Below are 17,897 nucleotides of genomic sequence, written 5' to 3'. Positions count from 1 at the left end.
GAGGGTCCCCCATGGTGAAGTCATGAATAAAATTCATGTTGGTGTTTGGGATTAGTCAACTTCTTCATTTTTACACTTTAATAGACATTTGTTGACATAGTGTGATTTCTAATCTTATTTCTCCAGCTATAATTTTTAAAGGGGGGGGTGAAATGCTATTTCATGCATACTGAGCTTTTTACACTGTTAAAGAGTTGGATTCCCATGCTAAACATCGATAAAGTTTCAAAAATTAAGTTGTACGTTTGAAGGAGTATTTCTGTTCCAAAAATACTCCTTCCGGTTTGTCACAAGTTTCGGAAAGTTTTTTTCGAGTATGGCTCTGTGTGACGTTAGATGGAGTGGAATTTCCTTATATGGGTCCTGAGGGCACGTCTGCCGGAAGAGCGCGCGCTCCCGTGGGGCAGAGCACTGAGAGCAGAGGCATTTACTGATCAGAACGAGAGCGTCGCGAAAAGTCACAAAAGGAGTGTGTTTTTGGTTGCCAGGGCAAGACAACCCTGCACAGATTACCAAAAGAGAAACAGCATTAAGGGACCAGTGGATGGAGTTTATTTTTTACAGAGCATCATTGGAGTTGTGCAAGTGTTTCTGTTTGTTCCCCTGCATTTCGAAGATGCTTGTTTTACAAACAAGGCCCAGTTTGACGCCGGATTTGCACATCGTTTATTTCTTAAGGATAATGCAGTCCCAACGAAAAAGGGTCATGATCGTGTGTTGGAACCGCATGCGGTGAGTAAAACTGCTTCATATATCTCTGTGTTGTTAACTTAGATATCGGCGCGTAAGCACATCAAGTAAACAACATGCGATGTTGTCATCAAACTGCACTTTCCACATGTACACCTTAAAAAAAATGTCACAGCTTCCAAACGCTCTCAACGCAAAAGCCTACTGGCGCTCGTGATTCTTTAGCTCCGCCCACACGTCACGCCTCCAGCCGGTCGTGTTTTTCCGGGAAAAATCGGTACAGACTATCTTTCTCTTATGAATATAATAAAACTAAAGACTTTTTGGAGTTATGAAGGATGCAGTACTACTCTATAGGTACTCAAGATTAACAGGATATTGAGTGAAAACGAGCATTTCACCCACCCTTTAACTGTCCTTGGTTATCAAAGGATAGATTAGTCTGTTTTGTTTGATTGAGCTTTGATTTAATTTGCTAATATTAGAATTTGCAGTGTTGGGAAGGTTACTTCATACAATAGGTTACTGTATTTAATACAGTAAGTGTCAGATTACAAGTTGCCCTATTTAAAATGTAATAAGTAGTGTAGCTATTTCAATTACTTTATTAAAGTATTGTAACTTATTACTTTTTTTCATTACTTTTCTAAATTTCTAACCAATGTTTTACATTTTTTATCATTTTAAAACATTTATAAAAAAACTGTTATTGTATATATTACAAGTGGATACCACATATTTCAAATTGGTATTAATCCCTGTATTAGCAGCTGTAACATCTCCAATCTTCCTGTGAGGCTTTCCAGTAGATGTTGGAAGATGTTAGAGCATCAGTGAGGTCAGGGCCGATGGAATCTGACTCACCGTCAACTCAACACAACTGAGAAAATGAGAAAGCATCATCTTGTTTAAACACTTTCTATTGAAACAGTAAACTGCCAATAGTGGCTAAAACTGCCTCAATGTGGGATGCCAATCTGGGCAGGTTCACAAGATCTCATCATGAGATTTATTCATATCATATATAAAGGCAAATCACAGAATACTGGTGAGCAGGGGGATTATAAAGGGGTAATATGAAAAAAAAGAAAAGAAAAAAAACAGGCATCTGGGACTCGTCTACCAATTTTAGGTATATATTTATGGATGTGAACCGCTCTGAGCAATTAAACTGAGCTCTTCCTCTCCAGAGCTTCCCCGAAAACTTCCCCTGTTCCTTGTTTAGTTGAGGTAGAAATATGTAGAACGATGGAAGAAAGGAAGGACTGGGATGAAAGTAGAAACAATGCAGGCACTGAGCCACTCTCAGCCTTGTCTGAGCTCCAATCTCCAGAGTCTCGACTGAATCAATGTGCTGGAAGGGAGAAATGTGGGACAGCCTCTCCTGCACTGCCCCCTACTGCTCAGGAGTGGAGCTGTGCTAGCAATTAACATGTTTCAGCATGCCACTTTCTCAGTGACTCATCATCCGCACATGCTGTTACAATCTCCTGTTGTAATTTAGCTTTGTGTTTATCATCTGTGAAATTTAATTTTCTGTTTGTCCTAGTTTTAGTCTAGTTAAAGAGCCCCAACCTCATGTCATTCCTAACCTCTATGGCACAATAGGCAAATTTAGCATCAACATTTTCTCATTTTGGGGTAGCTATTCCTTTAAAGAGATACATTTTAATAAAGAAATATTTTTCTACTCAAAGGGGTCGTTTAAGCAACGATTTCAACCAAAAAACTGCAAACTTTTTATACGCTTTGACTGTTCGTTTACACAACAACAGTTTTGGGTGCTGAAAACACATATTTTTAAAAATGCTTGCAAAGTGCACGTTTTTGAAAATGGCACAGTTATTGTTTTTGTGTAAACACTCAAAGCAGAAATCTTTGAAAATGGTGATGGCATGCCGAGCGGCAACTTCCCGCTCTTTCTCGTGAAACCACAGAAGAAGTGACTAAAACTGCAATTCAGCGATTGGCCACTTGAGGCTGGCTGCAAAATGGGGTCAATCCCATAGACACCCCTTTTTTAAAAATGTTTACAGGTTACACAAGGTAACTGCGGCCGGCTCCGACAACTTTGTGCTTCAAATAACCTCTTCAGAAATCTGCGGGTGACGTTACGGACACTACGTACATGTTTTTATACAGTCTATGCATCATGCCTGTTTAGGTATGTACTTATAGGTATCTACAACTGTTGTTGCTGCTCAAGAGTTTGCCATTTAAAATATTGTCGTGTATATGTAAAATTATTATTGTATATTTTTTTACTACATTTTTGTGATGTAAATGTAGCCAAATAGAGAATACAAGAAAGAAAGAAAATATGTCAACCTTTTGTCATAAACCTGGGCCGGTTTTCCCGATAACGATTGATCTTAGTGCTTAAGAACGTGTTCTACTAGTCATTTTACGATCATTCGTTGTTGTTTCACTTGCGTTTCCCAAAATGGCACTTAAAGCAATCGTACAGTAGCTGTGTTTTAAGTGGTACATACAGTAGGAGTCAATATCCGTTTGTCAAGTGCTAAAATGTCACCTTCTTCTAATGCTGCTTTCCAGACAACTTGGATATAATAACTATAATACAATATTATATTATATTATATTATATTATATTATATTATATTATATTATATTATATTATATTATATTATATTATATTATATTATTTTAAACTTTGCTTACTATTTTTAGTAAGCATTATTCTAACCCTTTAGAGGTCACATTTTAAGAATAATGTACCATGCAAATGCTGTAATAATGATCCATTAAAGAGCAGCTTACTCTCCTCACACAGTTATTAAGGATCATAGACTTTACTTAAGTGGGCCTGAAGTGCCCATATTTAGCTTCATTACTCTTGGGCCGCTGGGCTGACTGCTCTGGATGCTCTGTTATGTTATGCTATATAACCTGCATGTCATTCTGACTCACTGTGAACGGTATCCTTCGCAGTTGCCATGACTTTGACTATGATTGATTTCTCAGTGTCATTTCTGACAGCTTCGCTCCAGCACATTGAAATGACAGAAGTGCTCGGACCTTCACCCTCTTTATGAGACGGACTATTCTTCAGAGTTAAAGATGGTCTTTTGCTTGCTTATGCACTGAGGTTTAAACTACCTTCGGATTTGTGCATTTGTGCTAAATCAATGCCTGAAAGCCTTGAGCAAGCTACGACAGAGCCGACAAATGCGCTTTCACAGTTCTTTTACACAGTTCTAGAAGAGAGTCTCTTTAACCCTTTAAGCTTTAGTTATTAGCTCGACTTAAACTAAATGAGAACTATCTTGGCAAATAGCTGAAATAAAATAAATTCAAGTGTTTCATGTTTATTTTTGTTCAGTTACATTTTATTTTAAATTATGTAATGATAAAGTTTTGTATGGTTTTAGTTTCAGTTAATGATAATCATCATGTTTGGAGCTTGACAGCTCATGATCACTTATTGCTAACATATAATGTTAATTTAACAGCATAAAAAAAACTGCCTCTTTATTGCATTTTACGGATAGAAGAAAGAAAACAGGTTTGGAAAAACATGAGTGTTATTCAACAATAACAATGTTAAACTAATTCACCCAAAAAGGAAAATTATGTCATTAATGACTCGAGTCAATCTTTTGTTCGTTATCTGGCTTGGCTCGGTGTTCATCTTCAGTTCTCTCTTCACAGCAGTTCAGTCAGTGTTCTGTTAGAGTAAATGAATTACTCCGGGATATTCGTTTGTTTTAACTAAGAGTGTCAGCCACATTAAAAAAAGTTAACAGCTTAAGTCATTTGTGGATTAATGCGTATTGGAGATGTGGACCATTTAAAATGATTCAGTTCGATTTGGTGAACTGGTTCAAAAAGATCCGGTTACATCGAGTGATTCGCTCGCGAACCGGATATCACAAACTGCTTTGTTTTGAACTCTCTCACAACAGACACGGAAGAGAAGACAATGATGAATAAAGTCCTAGTTTTTGCTATTTTTGGACCAAAATGTATTTTCGATGCTTCAAAATATTTTAAATGACCCTCTGATGTCACATGGACTACTTTGATGATGTTTTTCTTACCTTTCTGGACATGGACAGTATACCGTACACACAGTTTCAAGAGCTCTCGGACTAAATCTAAAATATCTTAAACTGTGTTCTGAAGAGGAACGGAGGTCTTACTGGTTTGGAACGACATGAGGGTGAGTTATTAATGACATAATTTTCCTTTTTGGGTGAACTATCTCTTTAATGTATATAAAAATATACAGACATATAAAAAAATCAAATCAGCTTTTTTATTATATAATTATATTTGTTGTATTTTTAATTAGCATTTATTTTCACATTCCCAGATTTTATTTACATTTTTGTTTGTTTTAGTATTTAGTATTTATGTACTTTTGAATATTTATTTTAAATATTTATTTTCCTAAATATTTATTTAGTGTTATTTTATTTTTAATTATTTATTTATTATTAATAGGATATTTAAAACGTACTTATTTCGGGTGAAATTCAAGCATGTCCTGATTTTGCAGAGTTAGACATGTTCCTAGATCAACATATTTTGGTGACTGTGGAACAACATTGTAATCGGAAAAATTTGTCTTGACCATATCCCTACACCTAAACCTAACCTTAACCATGAAAGTAATCAGAGGAAATTATAGATGAATGACACTGATGTACAAGAACCAAAAACTATAAACTGGTTCTTTCAATTATTTGATTATTGATATGTGGTAGGAAAGAGTTTAAGTTTAAAATCAGTTAGGCGACTTTCATTCATTAATTACATGAAATACAGATAATTCTTCCATTTGTTAGTAACCTAACCCTAACCCTAACCCTAATCATCGAAAGACATTGATGTCTCAAACAAGCAAATCAGGCAAAAAGTGACTTTATATATCAATATATTTCCATATAATATTGAGCAGTGTTTCGTAATGGTTTTTCTAGGTAAACAAACAGCTTGAAACTAGTTTGCAGTTAAAACAATGCATCTCAAAATGCCTGTTTTTTTTTTGTTTTTGTTTTTTGTGTTTCTCTCCTTCAAGCTGCTTTTGAACACAGGAATTCATCTTGTGTGAACGAACAGCTTCTTACAAATGTACATTCAACATCAGTAGCCTTAGGATCATTTAATTTTACATCACCTGAACGTGGCTCTTGTGAATGTAAAAAGGTCACTGTTGTCTCTCTGATATCAGTAGTACATTCTGTTGAGACAGCATCTTACATGAACACCAGAACAATCTCTTCTCGCACCGTCTTTCTTTTTGTAATTGGAGTGCTGTAGGGTTGTGAATGTCCTACTTTCATTCTCACTTTTTCATTTTTTCCCCCTTCCTTGTCTGTTGGTGTTAAAGTTAGGCAGTGGCATGTTTAAATATAGTATGGCACAGATGCTTGATTTTCTCTAGGGCCTGTAGGTGATATTAACAGACTCATGCTGAGCCATGTTTAATGTGACCACTGCAAAAATATACAGCCTGTGCAAACCGGGCCTTCGTGGTTTAACCCGACATGTCAGTCTCAATCTCTGAGAGAAAATCTGCAGCACCTGAAATTGTTCTGTTCTTGTGTGGATTGTGTGATATTCACAGCAGCAGCGCTTCAGTGTATTAGTGATGGAGGCATTAAAACACAGAACACTTATTTTGAGGCTGTTATAAGTGATGATTTTTAACACGCATAAAATGTCTCTGCTAGCTGACAGATATCAGAGAAATAGGTGCCCTGAGAATCACACCTGTCTGTGTGACAGTCCTGGCATTTTTGAGTCTGACTGCGGCCTGCACATGTCAGTCAGAAAACTTGGAGGAAGCTTTCTGCCAAACCATGACAGGAATATTTCATTGTAAGAAAAACAAAACTCAGTGGGAAAACGGAAAGGGTACTGGTAATTTTCTGCCAGGATATACATTTCCAGACACTTCTTTCAAAGTGGTGATGATATGAGAAATCAAAAATGGATGTTTTTATGTATATATATATATATATATATATATATATATATATATATATATATATATATATATATATATATATATATATATATATAAAACGCCAGACCATGTGAAAGGATTATTTGTTTATTCGGAGCATTTGACTGCATATTGGTATATGATCAAAGCACAGTGTAATGAAGAGTTCGCAGCCAACTATATCAGATCTGACAGCAGCTGCAGTGAAAACTGTAAGTAAATATTTCATAATGCTCCATACTGGATGTAAATTACGGTTTTATATGGGTAATGTTTTTAAAACACTTACTGGCGTACAATAGTGGTGGTGTTGATACTGTTTTAAAAGCAATGACATTAGCCAATCGTAACAGTGGCCATTTACTGACAAGCCTTAAAGGGCCTGCCCCTTAACTCTTTCCTCACCACTGATGCAATTTAATTAGAAAACAGCAACCGGCTGTCAAAACTGCATAAAGTAAACAACTGAAATGTCGACCCAGGAAGTGGTTTAGAACTGTGCAAACTACCTTCTGGTCAAAATTACATTTAATGAAACATACCCACATTAATTTTTTCCTTAAAAAAATAAATAAATAAATGCATGAAGCTAAAACTTTTTAACTTATCAACTTTTTCAAATAAAATGATTTTTAGCGTTTCTTTATTGACAGCTATCTTTAAGTCTCCTATAGCAAGTATATTTTGTTCACCAATACTGCATATTTGATGTAAATACAGTAAGAACAGTAATATTGTAAAATATTATTACAATTTAAACCTTAATATAATTAAGAATGTAATTTCTTCCATTGATGCACAGCTAAATTTTCAGCAGCCATTACTCCAGTCTTCAATGTCACGGATTTTATTATATGATTTATGGTACAATAAACTATAAACAAACTTTTGTGCTTCTCTCATTGGTTAAATGAACCGGTTATGTGCCAAACTTTTCTTAGACCCACACAACTGCTTTACATAACAACTGAATTAATTCAAATGAAATAAATGGGAAATCACAGCAATATATCATGAGTATGTGTCTTCTTCAAAACTGCAGTGTGTGTTAATTTGTTTGTTCTGTTGGACAAGTCAGTGTAAAGGACTGAAGTCAGTAATACACGTCAGCTGACTTCTGCTCAGTTTGTGGAGCTGAAGATTTTTTGTGTTGTTTGTTAACAAGTGGACACATGCAAGTTTTACGTACAATAACTGACTATATAATTAACAGTTTTATGTTAACTGGACATTGTTTCACATTATTTCCAAGACTTGAAAAAAAAATGGACACACTTTAACTTTTTTAGTAAGTTTCAATTATTGTAATATCATAAATTACTGATTTTGATTGAAACTGATTTTGAGTAAATCTGATTCTATCAAATTAAAATTGTATAATCAACTGTCTAATTTTACACCCTTACAATTTGAAATCTGATGCTTGAAAATCAAAAAAATCTAGTAAACTACACAAATAATGACAAAGAAGCAGGAAGTGATACATTAAATTAAATGTGAAAATTTGAAGTTGAAAGACTGAAAATATTTTAAATGTATTTCAGTCATCTTTGTTTTATTCACAACTTCAAAATAAAATCATTTTTACAGTGTAGTCAGATACATTTTTACTATAAATGTTTTAATTCATGTAATTCATACATTTTCTTTCAATTAATTTCATTTTAATATTAGATATTAATTCATGCCATATTTCATCACAAACTACCGTTTTAAAAATAATGTCAAATACTAATAAAACACTAATAAAAATGCACTAATTTAACTAATAAGTTATCTGTCATTTAACACCTGCCATCTACAAAAAGATATACAAGATATACATTTTATTTCCATAAAATATATTATAATATGATGGTTTGATGCTGCTCAAGAAAAAAAAAAAAAGTTTATTAATTTTGCCAGTGTTCTGCTGCTTAATAAAGAACCTGAATAACTTCCTTAATAAACCATGACCAAATACATTTCATTACTTTTATGAATGTCACTTAATCAACTGGATTTTTAATGAATTGTATTCAATTTATTACCTTGGTATGGTTTTAATTAAAATGTAATATTAGTTGATGCTATTTCACACTTGGCATCTACAACTAGGCAGACGAATTTCGACAAGATAAATATATTTCCAGTTCAAAGCACAACCTCTTCCTTTCTTGGCATTTCATTTGATATTTTTGAGGTGTTATATTATTCATTTCCACCAACGCAGGTGACCGCAAGAATCAGATATTTTCTCGTCTAGAATCTGCCATATGCCACAATGCTTGCACCGGTGTGGCAATGTGAGATCACATGTATGTAATAATTTTTGTTCAGCATTATATTTCCTCGCATCATGACATCGATGACTCTGCCCTTCCCCGCCCTGCTCATTTTATCCTCATCTGCCCTGATCTCTCTCTCTCTCTACTCTCCCGCCGCTCTACTTCAACTTCCTGTTGTCCTCTTCATCCCTGTGCCAGATGTGTTGGCCACTGTTGCACCTGCAGCACTTCCTGTTTGCCTCTGCACCCCCCAGAATTACTTTCCTATTCCTCATCTCTCCTAACCTTTGGCCCGTCACCTGCGGCACTCTTTCATCCTTACATCTTCTCTGAATTGTACTGTCTTTCGTGCTCCCACGCCGGTGACTCTGGTTATTGACCACATTCTTTTTGTTGTTGTTGTTGTGTCTCTGATCTTGTCTGTCTATTGTTGATGTGCTTTTTCAGTCTGATGAAGTTTACAGGAGTTTGCTCTGAAAAGTTGTAATTACCAAAAAAGATTACTGGAGTATGTTTTAGAAGAAAAAAGATTTCAGCTTTTGTGCTTAAATAATAATAACAATAATAATAATAATAAAAATAAAAAAACAATAATAATGTTTTGTTTAATGGGGCTCTTGCCGATTTTTTTTTTTTTTTTTTTTTTTTTTTTAGTGCCGCTGTGTATTGTCCATTCAGATTCAGGCCTAAAAAAATAGCTCACCCAAAAATTACAAACATGCAGCTTTTTACTTATTTACAATATGTTAAGTTATGTATACTGTCATATGGATTATTGTGATGTTTTTATCAGCTGTTTAGACTCTCAATCTTACGGCACCCATTCACTGCAGAGGATCCATTGGTGGCCAAGTGATGCAATTTCTACAAATCTATTCCGATGAAGAAACAAACTAATTTAAATTTTTGAGTTAAGTATTTCTCTAAGAGCTTGCCAAAACTGTGCATTCAACATTTATTGACCACCGATCTTAAAATAGGGTGCTGCAAACATAACTCTTCAATAATAATTTATGCTACAGCTTTGAAAATATACCCTGAAGTAATGAAGCAGAGAAGATATTGATTTGTGTTTAAGAATTAACCATGGGTTCTGTCTCAACACCTGGACAGCATCCACAGTCTTCTGCAGGAATATGATTTGGGAACTCACTGGTCTGCCTGACCGTCTGATTACTTATGTAATGATCTGAAGACTGAGGCTGATGATCCAATTGCTGTTCTCCATAAAGGCATGATGAGCACATTAATTTGCCCAACACTGAAATTGTTACGATGACACTTACTAACAGAATCAATATGTTGGATATAATAACAGCATAATTTAAGTAGAAAACAAACTCATTGAGTGGAAATTGTTCTATTTTCTCTATCACGAAGCAATTTAATTCATGAAAACAATCCTTTAAAATGTTTTAAGCTATTAAATACTTGTGTAATGATTGCCACACGATAGCAACAGCTCGAAACAGACTATAGCATAACAATATAATAGTCTATTCTTTTTATTCTAAATTTGTTCTATTAGAACAGTGAAAATATATTTTGATGGTAAGTTGATAGTACTTAGCAAAAGATTCTTAACTTTTAATATTCCTTCTTTAAAATCAAAGGTTAAATAAGCAAAATAATAATAATAATAAAAATAGATATAATATAATTTTTAAAATTAAATTCACATATATATTATTAAAAATATATATTTTAAAACATATTCCTGTGATGAAAGGTGACTTTTCAGCATCATGACTCCAGTCTTTAGTGTCACACGATCCTTCAGAAATCAGTCTAATATGCTGATTTGCTGCTCAAGAAAAACAATTATGATTATTATCACTGTTGAAACATTTGAGCTGCTTAATATTTTTGTGGAAACCTTGTGGCACATTTTTCATGATACTTTGATGAACAGAAAGTTATTATTATTCTTTATCAATTTAATGCATCCTTGTTAAATAAAACTAATGAAAAATACTAATTAAAAAAATAAATAATTTAAAATATTATTGACCCAGAACACTTGGTTGATCAGTTTAAAAGTCAATCAATCAATCAATCAATCAATCAAAAAGTCAGAAATCTAATTTCTGCACTCTAAGAATTTTTTTAAGGCAACCTAAACATGTTTTCCATCTAATGTATATTGCTGTGTATTGACATTAGTGTACATGTAACTGATTTCATTAAGTCAGTCAAATTAATTATTACAGAATCATCTAGATTATGTTCAATTACACTAACATTCACAAGTCATCGTAAGGCTCATAGGCAGAAATGGCAGGTATGCAGTATCCATTTAGTGCAATCAAAACTAAATGCATTGTTTCTACCACCTTTCAATACAGCAAACTCATTTTTGCCTGTATCATATTTATTTCTCTATTTTCTAGCTTTTTACAGGAAAGATGGAGGCTACATTGGACCAAATTACACCACCTGAAGCCAATCATATCCAATACAAGGTCAACAGCTTTCATCCTGAAAGACCTTGTCACCTCATTTCAGATTTTTTTTTCTTTCCATTCTCACCCTTCTTCATTATGAAAAGGCAGCATGAGGAATGAGGACATGCTGTTGGGGACACTCATTTGTTATGCTGCGCATGTACAACATTGAAAATCCCACTGAGTTGTTTGACCAAAGAAACAGTGTGATGAAATCCCATCATAGATGGTGGACTGCCTGTGTGTTTTAATGATGCCCTTCTGCGCACCCATCGAGATCCAGACAGGCGCTCTTGATTAAATATTGACTCACTGTTCCCTTTATGCTTCTTTTTATCTGATCAATAATTAATAATAGGTAAAATGGAATGGTGTGAACTGCAGTTTGTTTAACAACACCTTTGCACAAGATTTGTTTCATTTCCAACAACGTATAACAAATTGCTACGGAACGTTATCTGTTAAAGCGCTGTGCTCCAAATTGTGCAAGACAGAGCAGTTTCTTTCTCATTACAACAAACCTAACAGCTTCTTTGAACACAATGATCTCTCATATTGCTCAGTCACCGCAAGACAGAAGTGAAGAATCTAAGGTAACACAGCCCTTATTTTAGACATAACACTGCAGGTTCGTTTCCACGCAGTGAGACGGGTGCTTAAATCAAGCGCAGGCAGGATGTGTCTATTATTCAGTGATCCGAATGGCTATTCATCCTTGGAGCGGTTTCAAGGTATGCTCACAAAAACATCAGACTAAAAATAAAGACTTAAGCTTCAGAGTTTGCTTGGATGATAGATGATTGTTGAATAGCAGATTGAAAGTTAAAGGACCTTAAAAAGTACTGAGAGGGGTCATTTCTCTTGACCTTTTGAATAAAAACATGGTGTAATTTTCAGGACTCAAAACATTCCCAGTCAGAAATGTGGGAAACTTGTTCAAAAACAACTTTTTGTGAACTCGTTCTGAACTGCAACTTTCTGATAACAGGCAGATGAATGGATCGACACCTTTCCATGTTAATGGAAACTTGGCCCAGCCAGTCACGGTGAGGAAATACAGAGAAAGCTGGATCGGTATATTAAGAACTAATGATAAGAGTAAAGAGTGTTGGGAAATCAGCCAAACCTTGAGCTTTTTCTGGCTGTGTGGAGCACCTGGCACTATGCAGTTCCTTCCAAAGGATCTTAACGTTAAAATTGAAGGATTTGCTTTATTTTTGGCAGCATCCAGGATAATTTCAACCTCATCTTAACTTTTTGAATGGCACATTTCAGCACAGATTGTTTGTAAACCTGTCACAGTGTGATGCAGGATTTTACAGGGAATTGACGTCGGAAAGCCTTTTAAATTACATTTACATTTTTCATTTAATATTTAAAAAAAAGATTTTGAGTCTTACTTACTTTTATGAGAGATTAATACTTTTATTCAGTAAGAAGTAGTTTTCTATTCATCAAAGTAATCAATATTTCCTGTCTTTGGGTCAAAGGCTAACAAACTTTGTGAAACCAACCTGATCTATGCAATCCTCGCAAAGGAAAACAATCTGGCTTAGTTAAACTGTAAACTGTAAAACCTTATGAAAATCTGGGCACAACCTGACAGTACCGTCCGATTTACCCACTGAAAGGCACGGGGACACCCACTCCGAAGACGAAGAAGGAGCTTATGCAGTTTTTAGGGTTGGTCGGGTATTACCGATCTTTCTGTCACAATTCTTCTACAGTGGTGGCACCGCTTACCGATTTGGGCAAGGGCAAGACAACGTTTATTTGGTCTTCAAATTGAGAACACACTTTTGAAAATGCCTTTATTGTGTCCAACACCTGTGCTTCAGGCCCCTTGTTTTGAGAAACCTTTAACTTTGCTGGTTGATGCTAATACGTGGGCGAAGGGGCTGCCATTCCACAGTTGGACGTAGATGGAGTAGATCATCCAGTTAGTTTCTACTCAAGAAAGTTTAACTCGTACCAGTCCCATTACTCTGTGATCGAAATGGAAGCTTTAGCACTTATTTGGGCATTGCAACATTTTTCCGTTTACTTTATTTCTAGTGTGCCTGTGCCTGTATACACAGATCATAATTCTTTAACCTTTTTGAATTATTTGCAGTGTCCGAACCAGACTTGTCTGGTGGTCTTTGTTCCTGCAATGTATTTGTTTGGAAATTTGACACATCTGAGGATCTGAGAATGCGATAGTAGATGCGCTGTCATGTGTATGATGTGTATTATAGCGCAGCTACCGGATCTTGTATGGTCTGGGAGATGTACTTTTTTTTTTTTTTCTTTGTTTTGTTAGAGGGAACTTTAAGGGATACCATGTCATATGAGGAGGGGTGTGATGGTCCCTACACTTTCATTTTGGAAGTGTGGTGATTGGTTGCCCCACCTATGACTTAGCCTAATGGGCGATTCATTGATTGCACCTGTCATTGTGGCCGGGGGCACTCCTTTTAAAAAGAGACAGCGGGATGAGTTAATTTGGGGAATGAGACTTGGGTCGGAGGTCATTGGAGCTTTCTTTGTTTGTTTAGTTTTGGATTATTTTTGTTCTTGTTTTTGATTTCCCCCATTTTGTTTTGGGTTGCTTTATACATTCATACAGACACCTTGCATTACATACTGACGAAAATGATGTTCTCTGAAGTATTCTTTATATATTTTTGAAGTTATTTTATTATTATAGTTGTTTTATTTTTGAGCTCAGCTTTGGTTGTGTCTGTCCTTTTTTGTTGCTTCCCCTTGAGCCAGGGGTCGTAACAAATTCCACAAACAAACAATAAATAAATAAAAAGTAAGCAGCCCAAGTGTTTTCAAAATTAGAAATGTCTCCTGAGCAGCAATTCACATGATACTTAAAAAAAAAAAAAAAAAAAAAAAAAAAAAAAAAAAAATATTCAAATAGAAATCAGTTACTTTATTCACCTTAAGATGAAACAAAGACGCTAAATCATAAATTATTTTACTAAAAATAAAACTGCACTTCAGAACACTTCAGAAATCAAAAAAAAAAAAAAAATCTATCATATGACCCCTTCGATCTTAAATACGTTTCAAGAGCAACTCTTTACATAATTATTTGTATACATGTATACATGTCAAAAAAAGTGCAGTCTTTTATGTGAAGTCCAGCCATGTAATCTGAATTGATAGAGAAAAATCATCAAAATCGTACAGCCCAATGCACCTGTCAAAAGTTTTGTGTTCTGTTACATTATATGTCTATTGTATAGCTATTATTACAGCATAATCTAAACAGCTGATTCCCTCATGTGCATTTTTCATCATTTGTGAGAGGTCACTGTGAACCAAGCTGTTCACAAGTACATGACTCAACTGCTTGGTAATCACTAAAAGGTTACTATCCCCCACGGTTGCATAAAGTCTTAAAATGGTAAGCGGTTTGTCATATTGCGTGCAGACATGTTTCCACCCTGTCTTCTTGATAATGGAACACTTCTGAAAGGAAAAACTTTCCCCAATGGAAAAATCTCTGTCAGGTATTTGTACATTTTAATACCTTGCGTCAAAAACACCCTCCCTAGAGAGGCCGCTTGACGTTACAATACATTTTCTCATTATTCAGACTTTCTTTTCACCTCTGCTTTTGACACCACGGGTTATTCTTTCGTCTGGTCAGGACTCTGTGGAGACACACTGGACTTCTTAATCATGTCGCTGACTTTCCTCAAAAGATGCTGGGTAACCGGGTTTGCTTCTGCTATGAAGGACTGTCATGTCAGACTGGAAAGTTCCTCGATTTGACAGGTGTCAGTCAAGGAAAAAGACTACAGCATGAGGTTAGATAGAATGAAGTGCAGCTCTGTCTCCGGTTTCATAAAAATTATCATAAGAAAGAAGTTATGAAATGTCTAGGAATTATTATTATTATTATTTAATGTTTTTATTGTTTAAGAAGTGTCTTATTTGTTCTCGTTAATATAAAAATGACAGACTTGTGTTATTTGATTAATGGGGATTTTAGCAGGCACCGGACGTCTATGTAACGTGTCACGTTGGACATGTTGCATTTTGGTTGAAGATGAAAAGTGGGTTGATGTCAATTTGACATTGACTTAACATTGGATTTTGGTTACCAAACCTAAAAACATTCAATTTAACATTGACATTAGATGTTGAATTTACACAACCAAAATTTCACCAAATATCAACATCTTATGAAGTTGTGTGCCTGCTGGTTGGCAAAGACTTGCTGATCAACTTTTACTTGAAAAAAGAAATGTTTTTAAGACCGTAACATTCATTCTTAAAGGAATAGTTCACCCCAAATTAAAAATGTATAAAATGTACTCACCCTCAGACCATCTGAGATATTGATGCTTTTTCATGGGAACACATTTGGAGAAATGTATTATTACATTACTTGCTCACCAATGGATCATCTGCAGTGAATGGGTGCCATCAGAATGAGAGTCTAAATAGCCGATAAAAACATTTTAATAATCCAGAAGTATGAGCAAAAACAGTTCAAAACAAATATGTTGGTGTGAGAGGACAACAAAAGATAATTCTTTTCACAAGACATTATTTGATGGACTGGAGTGCTGTGGATTACTTGTGGATCATTGTGATGTTTTTATCAGCTGTTTGGACTCTCATTCTGATGGCACCCATTCACTGCAGAAGATCCACTGGTGAGCAAGTGATGCTATGCTACATTTCTCCAAATCTGTTAAGATAAAAAAAACAGTCTCATATACTCATATATCTTCTATGGTCTGAGGGAGATTAAACGTTCAGCAAAATTTCATTCTAGGGGTGAACTATTCCTTTATGTTAGAAAATAAGAAGAAAATTGCTGAATTTTATGTTTGCTGAATCTCACTCGTGTTGTTGAAGCAACTGTCAGGCAACTTCTATCGACACAATTGCTTCTATTAGCAATGTGCACCAGTGCATCACAGCAGCCATTCCCACTGCCTTCTTTTTCATTTGTGACAGTGCACTATCCCTCTCAATACCCATTTAGTATTCTGACCCATTCTGTTATTGTCAGCTCTGCAGTCTATTAGGGAGCACTGTCCTATGCAACTGTCACTTAGCCTGAAAAAACTTTAAGCATGCCACTGCACAAGTATCTATTTGTCTCCACCTCAAACACTTCCTGTGGAGCAGAATACAAGATGTCTCATCTTTTGCAATAGGAACAGGGGCCGTGAAAGATGAATTATTTACTTTGCTGACTTGTGCAGTGCCTAGGGAAAGAGACTACAGTCGCTGAACGACAGGGGCACAAAAACCTCCTACCTGAAGCGACTCCAGCAACACTACATCTGCAGCCATCTGAACACAGCTACCCTTTACATCTGTGCTCTGCGTATATACATTTGCCAATCGTATTGCTCCGCTCACTCTTGGGAGGTTAAAAAAAGTTCTGAGCAGCTGTTTTTGTAATGTTCACAGGCTTTGAATACAATATAAATATTGAATCACAAAAGAAAGGCCTCATGCAGTGCTTCTATTCGAGGAACACTTTTCACTCGCTTGTTTGTTTGCTATGCATTTCCTGAAAGTTTTTTGTTTTTGTTTTTTTTATATTTTGGCAAAAGTTAAATGAACTCTTGAATATGAAATCTAAGACAATCAGTGATCCATATATTGAAATAAATGCAGTTTTGCTTGATTATTTTAATTGGTATGTTTTTAATTTTATTCTGAAGTTGCTCGTTCTAAGCTCATGAAACTTAAAGGACTGTAAGTAAACTTTGCATTACTTTATATATTATTACATTGTAAAATGTTGTGAATTAATCAAGCTTCAAATAATAATAATAATAATAAAACAATTATTTGTTGGAAAACGTGCAATGCAAGAGTAAGACTAATTTGCTCTCCAGTCAATCTCGATGTTATCTAGCAGAAATCGCATTTTGTATTTTTCTTTCCTATGGGAGGCATCGATTTACATTACATGAGGATCTTGTGCTAAGCATGGAAGGGAAAGAACCTGTTTATAACTTCACAATGTCCTGCATAGGTTGATAGGCTACACAATGCAAAGCCTTCCTGTTGCTATAATATCGCCTGACTGAAAGTAGTCTCATAGGACACTGCAACCAACAGCTGGCGGATTTTTGTTTATAATCTCTCCCTCGGTTTGATCTATGCTCTGTATCTGCCGTCTGCCTGCGAGTTTAAAATGAACAATAAAGCAGGCAAAGACTTAGTCGTGCCGGTGACCTGAGATTCAGGCGAGGATTTTGTAAACAAAATTACTTGCTATTCCTGAAGGGCGCACGGTTCAATTTTTGAAATAATTTTGTGTGTACTCCTACTTTGAATACATTTCCTGGGAGTGGAAGGATTCGCTCCCTGACAAATATGACCCAATTTATGCGGGCTTTGAAGTGGTGCAGAGGCTGAAAGACATTCAAAGATCAAGTCTGGATTTAAAATTAGGGTCTTTTGAGAAGCAATTATGTCTTCATACCAAAGCTGCATTTTCTGCATCAAATCAATGTTCCAAATCAAAAAGTGTCTTGATGTTGGCTGACATAT

This window comes from Carassius auratus, unplaced genomic scaffold (assembly GCF_003368295.1).
Source record: "Carassius auratus strain Wakin unplaced genomic scaffold, ASM336829v1 scaf_tig00215189, whole genome shotgun sequence".
In the NCBI taxonomy this organism is placed as follows: domain Eukaryota; kingdom Metazoa; phylum Chordata; class Actinopteri; order Cypriniformes; family Cyprinidae; genus Carassius; species Carassius auratus.
The sequence above is the reverse complement of the archived record's forward strand: the minus strand, read 5'-3'. Positions refer to the sequence as shown.